We start from the raw sequence: 7500 nt of genomic DNA, 5'->3' as shown, positions 1-7500 counted from the left end.
TATATATGTGGGTATTTATTTGATTTTGTTTTGCAATAATTTTTTAATTAATTCAATTATTTATACGAAAGTGTATTTTTACCAAAATACGAGTTGGGAATTATTTTCCTTTGTCCAATTTGGTACCCCAAAATGGGGAGCGGCATATTTATTGTTTTTAAAATATAATTATCTACTGACACGTGTTTCGTCCTCTATGACTCATCAGATTCATTACCTAGATTCAGCCACTCAGTCGTATATATATATATATATATATATATATATATATATATATGTTATTTTTACAATATAATTATCCACTGACACGTGTTTCGTCGTCTACGACTCATCAGAGTGGCTGAACCTACACACACACACACACACACACACACACACACACACACACACACACACACACACACACACACTACTAGACGACTGAAAAATTGACTTTAATAAACATTTCTATTTATTAAAATAAAATTGTTTTTTTTTTTTTAATTTTCGAATAATAAAATCTTCTTCTTCGGGAAATACAAATAGTTTTTTTTTTTAATTATTTTTCTTCTTGTTACATGTCATGGTGGAAATAATACCCGGCACGTCCTCAGATGTTGGAAGTTGAGGTTGAACGATGTTTAAATGTCTGATAACAGTGTTAACGTTTTGTCGTATATATCTGTGCGTTTGCGTGTGTGCGCAAGCGTGTGTGGTGTGTGCGCACGTGTGTGTGTGTGTGTGTGTGAGGGAAAGAGAGAGAGAGAGAGAGAGAGAGAGAGAGAGAGAGAGAGAGAGAGAGAGAGAGGCTGAGACAAATGACTTAAACTTAGTATACAAAAGAATAGGTTTATATGCACCAAACGATATAAAGGAGCTTAAATATAAAATCAGAAATACTGTAGGTGTCATCAAAGCTCAATGTTTGAACTTTTCGGTCAAAAGTGTTTACTTCAACAACAGTGCTCAATACATAGGTAGAGCTAGTTAGTAATTTATAAAATATATATTGCGATTAAGCTACACTGACTATTCAGCGTTTCATCCACTCTGCCTGATGTCTGAAAAACCCTAGAGTGGATGAAACGCGGATTATTCAGTGTAACTTAATCGCCATATATAATTTTTAACTTACTTACGTACTACATATATATATATATATATATATATATATATATATATATATATATATATATATATATATATATATATATATATATATATATATATACCATTATGTCAGAGTTTTGAGAATAGCTCGCATTACGTTAAAATTAACAGATTTTATACCACCCGGTTTCTAACTTAGTAATAAGGATGATAAAACAAGGTGGGGATAAAAATAAAATATTTAAACAGTTAAATAAAGCATTTGTTCGTTATCCTGATGCTTTTGAATCGATTAAGATAAACCAGACTATATTAATAAAGGAAATCCAAAACTATATTAGCAATGTATAAAATGTATTTATAATTACATATAATAAATTTATATATATATATATATATATATATATATATATATATATATATATATATATATATATAATGTATATATGTAAAAATATTTTTAACCTTTATATATCTAATTTTACATAAATAAGAATGTAAATATACTAAATACTAATCATAGTGGGGGTGATAAGTAGTTAATTGGATTAATCCTAATCTTATAAATACAAGACTGATAAATTAAAAAATGTATCCATTTCAATGGATAGTACAAGTCAAGGATCCGTCACTTGACACTCAGCCTAACAGGTGAGGGGCCGGGAACCGGCCCAGCACCTGTTGGACTGAGGTACACCGCTTGGGTAATACCTAGGAGGTCCACCCTCCCAGGCCTTGCCACCGGGCTTTCCGGTGGGGCAAGTTTATTGCTTGTTGCCTGAGGCGCCCCGACCGGGGAATGCCGACGGGGTTACTCAGGCAATTTTTAAAATTGCAGGAGTGCCCCTCCTTTAGGGGAGCCTGCTGGGTTACCACTTTCCGGCCTTGTGCCACATTTTGCTGAGTGGACAGCAAATAAATATAATCCATTTTAAATGGATAGTACAAGTCAAGGATTCGTCACTTGACACTCAGCCCAACAGGTGAGGGGCCGGGGACCGGCCCAGCACCTGTTGGACTGAGGTACACCGCCTGGGTAATACCTAGGAGGTCCACCCTCCCAGGCCTTGCCACTGGGCTTTCCGGTGGGGCAAGTTTATTGCTTGTTGCCTGAGGCGCCCCGACCGGGGAATGCCGACGGGGTTACTCAGGCAATTTTTAAAATTGCAGGAGTGCCCCTCCTTTAGGGGAGCCTGCTAGGTTACCACTTTCCGGCCTTGTGCCACATTTTGCTGAGTGGACAGCAAATAAATATAATATAATCCATTTCAATGGATAGTACAAGTCAAGGATCCGTCACTTGACACTCAGCCTAACAGGTGAGGGGCCGGGAACCGGCCCAGCACCTGTTGGACTGAGGTACACCGCTTGGGTAATACCTAGGAGGTCCACCCTCCCAGGCCTTGCCACCGGGCTTTCCGGTGGGGCAAGTTTATTGCTTGTTGCCTGAGGCGCCCCGACCGGGGAATGCCGACGGGGTTACTCAGGCAATTTTTAAAATTGCAGGAGTGCCCCTCCTTTAGGGGAGCCTGCTGGGTTACCACTTTCCGGCCTTGTGCCACATTTTGCTGAGTGGACAGCAAATAAATATAATCCATTTTAAATGGATAGTACAAGTCAAGGATTCGTCACTTGACACTCAGCCCAACAGGTGAGGGGCCGGGGACCGGCCCAGCACCTGTTGGACTGAGGTACACCGCCTGGGTAATACCTAGGAGGTCCACCCTCCCAGGCCTTGCCACCGGGCTTTCCGGTGGGGCAAGTTTATTGCTTGTTGCCTGAGGCGCCCCGACCGGGGAATGCCGACGGGGTTACTCAGGCAATTTTTAAAATTGCAGGAGTGCCCCTCCTTTAGGGGAGCCTGCTAGGTTACCACTTTCCGGCCTTGTGCCACATTTTGCTGAGTGGACAGCAAATAAATATAATCCATTTCAAATGGATAGTACCAGTCAAGGATCCGTCACTTGACACTCAGCCCAACAGGTGAGGGGCCGGGAACCGGCCCAGCACCTGTTGGACTGAGGTACACCGCCTGGGTAATACCTAGGAGGTCCACCCTCCCAGGCCTTGCCACCGGGCTTTCCGGTGGGGCAAGTTTATTGCTTGTTGCCTGAGGCGCCCCGACCGGGGAATGCCGACGGGGTTACTCAGGCAATTTTTAAAATTGCAGGAGTGCCCCTCCTTTAGGGGAGCCTGCTGGGTTACCACTTTCCGGCCTTGTGCCACATTTTGCTGAGTGGACAGCAAATAAATATAATCCATCTCAAATGGATAGTACCAGTCAAGGATCCGTCACTTGACACTCAGCTCAACAGGTGAGGGGCCGGAGACCGGCCCAGCACCTGTTGGACTGAGGTACACCGCCTGGGTAATACCTAGGAGGTCCACCCTCCCAGGCCTTGCCACCGGGCTTTCCGGTGGGGCAAGTTTATTGCTTGTTGCCTGAGGCGCCCCGACCGGGGAATGCCGACGGGGTTACTCAGGCAATTTTTAAAATTGCAGGAGTGCCCCTCCTTTAGGGGAGCCTGCTGGGTTACCACTTTCCGGCCTTGTGCCACATTTTGCTGAGTGGACAGCAAATAAATATAATCCATCTCAAATGGATAGTACCAGTCAAGGATCCGTCACTTGACACTCAGCCTAACAGGTGAGGGGCCGGGAACCGGCCCAGCACCTGTTGGACTGAGGTACACCGCCTGGGTAATACCTAGGAGGTCCACCCTCCCAGGCCTTGCCACTGGGCTTTCCGGTGGGGCAAGTTTATTGCTTGCTGCCTGAGGCGCCCTGACCGGGGAATGCCGACGGGGTTACTCAGGCAATTTTTAAAATTGCAGGAGTGCCCCTCCTTTAGGGGAGCCTGCTGGGTTACCACTTTCCGGCCTTGTGCCACATTTTGCTGAGTGGACAGCAAATAAATATAATCCATCTCAAATGGATAGTACCAGTCAAGGATCCGTCACTTGACACTCAGCCTAACAGGTGAGGGGCCGGGAACCGGCCCAGCACCTGTTGGACTGAGGTACACCGCCTGGGTAATACCTAGGAGGTCCACCCTCCCAGGCCTTGCCACCGGGCTTTCCGGTGGGGCAAGTTTATTGCTTGTTGCCTGAGGCGCCCCGACCGGGGAATGCCGACGGGGTTACTCAGGCAATTTTTAAAATTGCAGGAGTGCCCCTCCTTTAGGGGAGCCTGCTAGGTTACCACTTTCCGGCCTTGTGCCACATTTTGCTGAGTGGACAGCAAATAAATATAATCCATCTCAAATGGATAGTACCAGTCAAGGATCCGTCACTTGACACTCAGCCCAACAGGTGAGGGGCCGGAGACCGGCCCAGCACCTGTTGGACTGAGGTACACCGCCTGGGTAATACCTAGGAGGTCCACCCTCCCAGGCCTTGCCACCGGGCTTTCCGGTGGGGCAAGTTTATTGCTTGTTGCCTGAGGCGCCCCGACCGGGGAATGCCGACGGGGTTACTCAGGCAATTTTTAAAATTGCAGGAGTGCCCCTCCTTTAGGGGAGCCTGCTAGGTTACCACTTTCCGGCCTTGTGCCACATTTTGCTAAGTGGACAGCAAATAAATATAATCCATCTCAAATGGAGAGTACACGTTAAGGATCCGTCACTTGACACTCAGCTCAACAGGTGAGGGGCCGGAGACCGGCCCAGCACCTGTTGGACTGAGGTACACCGCCTGGGTAATACCTAGGAGGTCCACCCTCCCAGGCCTTGCCACCGGGCTTTCCGGTGGGGCAAGTTTATTGCTTGTTGCCTGAGGCGCCCCGACCGGGGAATGCCGACGGGGTTACTCAGGCAATTTTTAAAATTGCAGGAGTGCCCCTCCTTTAGGGGAGCCTGCTGGGTTACCACTTTCCGGCCTTGTGCCACATTTTGCTGAGTGGACAGCAAATAAATATAATCCATCTCAAATGGATAGTACCAGTCAAGGATTCGTCACTTGACACTCAGCTCAACAGGTGAGGGGCCGGAGACCGGCCCAGCACCTGTTGGACTGAGGTACACCGCCTGGGTAATACCTAGGAGGTCCACCCTCCCAGGCCTTGCCACTGGGCTTTCCGGTGGGGCAAGTTTATTGCTTGTTGCCTGAGGCGCCCCGACCGGGGAATGCCGACGGGGTTACTCAGGCAATTTTTAAAATTGCAGGAGTGCCCCTCCTTTAGGGGAGCCTGCTGGGTTACCACTTTCCGGCCTTGTGCCACATTTTGCTGAGTGGACAGCAAATAAATATAATCCATCTCAAATGGATAGTACCAGTCAAGGATTCGTCACTTGACACTCAGCTCAACAGGTGAGGGGCCGGAGACCGGCCCAGCACCTGTTGGACTGAGGTACACCGCCTGGGTAATACCTAGGAGGTCCACCCTCCCAGGCCTTGCCACCGGGCTTTCCGGTGGGGCAAGTTTATTGCTTGTTGCCTGAGGCGCCCCGACCGGGGAATGCCGACGGGGTTACTCAGGCAATTTTTAAAATTGCAGGAGTGCCCCTCCTTTAGGGGAGCCTGCTAGGTTACCACTTTCCGGCCTTGTGCCACATTTTGCTGAGTGGACAGCAAATAAATATAATCCATCTCAAATGGAGAGTACACGTCAAGGATCCGTCACTTGACACTCAGCTCAACAGGTGAGGGGCCGGAGACCGGCCCAGCACCTGTTGGACTGAGGTACACCGCCTGGGTAATACCTAGGAGGTCCACCCTCCCAGGCCTTGCCACCGGGCTTTCCGGTGGGGCAAGTTTATTGCTTGTTGCCTGAGGCGCCCCGACCGGGGAATGCCGACGGGGTTACTCAGGCAATTTTTAAAATTGCAGGAGTGCCCCTCCTTTAGGGGAGCCTGCTGGGTTACCACTTTCCGGCCTTGTGCCACATTTTGCTGAGTGGACAGCAAATAAATATAATCCATTTTAAATGGATAGTACCAGTCAAGGATCCGTCACTTGACACTCAGCCCAGCAGGTGAGGGACCGGAGACCGGCCCAGCACCTGTTGGACTGAGGTACACCGCCTGGGTAATACCTAGGAGGTCCACCCTCCCAGGCCTTGCCACTGGGCTTTCCGGTGGGGCAAGTTTATTGCTTGCTGCCTGAGGCGCCCCGACCGGGGAATGCCGACGGGGTTACTCAGGCAATTTTTAAAATTGCAGGAGTGCCCCTCCTTTAGGGGAGCCTGCTGGGTTACCACTTTCCGGCCTTGTGCCACATTTTGCTGAGTGGACAGCAAATAAATATAATCCATTTCAAATGGATAGTACCAGTCAAGGATCCGTCACTTGACACTCAGCTCAACAGATGAGGGGCCGGAGACCGGCCCAGCACCTGTTGGACTGAGGTACACCGCCTGGGTAATACCTAGGAGGTCCACCCTCCCAGGCCTTGCCACCGGGCTTTCCGGTGGGGCAAGTTTATTGCTTGTTGCCTGAGGCGCCCCGACCGGGGAATGCCGACGGGGTTACTCAGGCAATTTTTAAAATTGCAGGAGTGCCCCTCCTTTAGGGGAGCCTGCTGGGTTACCACTTTCCGGCCTTGTGCCACATTTTGCTGAGTGGACAGCAAATAAACATAATCCATTTCAAATGGATAGTACCAGTCAAGGATTCGTCACTTGACACTCAGCTCAACAGGTGAGGGGCCGGAGACCGGCCCAGCACCTGTTGGACTGAGGTACACCGCCTGGGTAATACCTAGGAGGTCCACCCTCCCAGGCCTTGCCACTGGGCTTTCCGGTGGGGCAAGTTTATTGCTTGCTGCCTGAGGCGCCCCGACCGGGGAATGCCGACGGGGTTACTCAGGCAATTTTTAAAATTGCAGGAGTGCCCCTCCTTTAGGGGAGCCTGCTGGGTTACCACTTTCCGGCCTTGTGCCACATTTTGCTGAGTGGACAGCAAATAAATATAATCCATTTCAAATGGATAGTACCAGTCAAGGATCCGTCACTTGACACTCAGCCCAACAGGTGAGGGGCCGGAGACCGGCCCTGCACCTGTTGGACTGAGGTACACCGCCTGGGTAATACCTAGGAGGTCCACCCTCCCAGGCCTTGCCACTGGGCTTTCCGGTGGGGCAAGTTTATTGCTTGTTGCCTGAGGCGCCCCGACCGGGGAATGCCGACGGGGTTACTCAGGCAATTTTTAAAATTGCAGGAGTGCCCCTCCTTTAGGGGAGCCTGCTGGGTTACCACTTTCCGGCCTTGTGCCACATTTTGCTGAGTGGACAGCAAATAAATATAATCCATTTCAAATGGATAGTACCAGTCAAGGATTCGTCACTTGACACTCAGCCCAACAGGTGAGGGGCCGGAGACCGGCCCAGCACCTGTTGGACTGAGGTACACCGCCTGGGTAATACCTAGGAGGTCCACCCTCCCAGGCCTTGCCACCGGGCTTTCTGGTGGGGCAAG

At 49.3% G+C, this 7500-nt stretch overlaps 1 protein-coding gene and 1 long non-coding RNA gene across 2 annotated transcripts in view; both read right to left on the bottom strand.

Moving 5' to 3' along the window:
- The window catches only part of LOC145296255 (uncharacterized), a 1169-nt gene extending 78 nt beyond the window's left edge, over nucleotides 1-1091 (bottom strand). Inside the window, exons 1-2 of the long non-coding RNA XR_013869980.1 lie at nucleotides 377-1091; nucleotides 1-346 (exon numbers count right to left, since the gene is read on the bottom strand). The exon at nucleotides 1-346 is cut by the window's left edge and continues 78 nt beyond it. This is a non-coding gene — a long non-coding RNA (uncharacterized LOC145296255). The remainder of the gene's footprint in view (nucleotides 347-376) is intronic.
- The window catches only part of LOC145295893 (voltage-dependent calcium channel gamma-5 subunit-like), a 344388-nt gene that overhangs the window by 295886 nt on the left and 41002 nt on the right, over nucleotides 1-7500 (bottom strand). The window lies entirely within an intron of this gene.

The sequence above is a fragment of the Euprymna scolopes genome, chromosome 16 (genome assembly GCF_053919585.1).
Source record: "Euprymna scolopes isolate OS-2025 chromosome 16, ASM5391958v1, whole genome shotgun sequence".
NCBI lineage: Eukaryota > Metazoa > Mollusca > Cephalopoda > Sepiida > Sepiolidae > Euprymna > Euprymna scolopes.
This window is presented reverse-complemented; position numbering and strand designations above follow the sequence as displayed.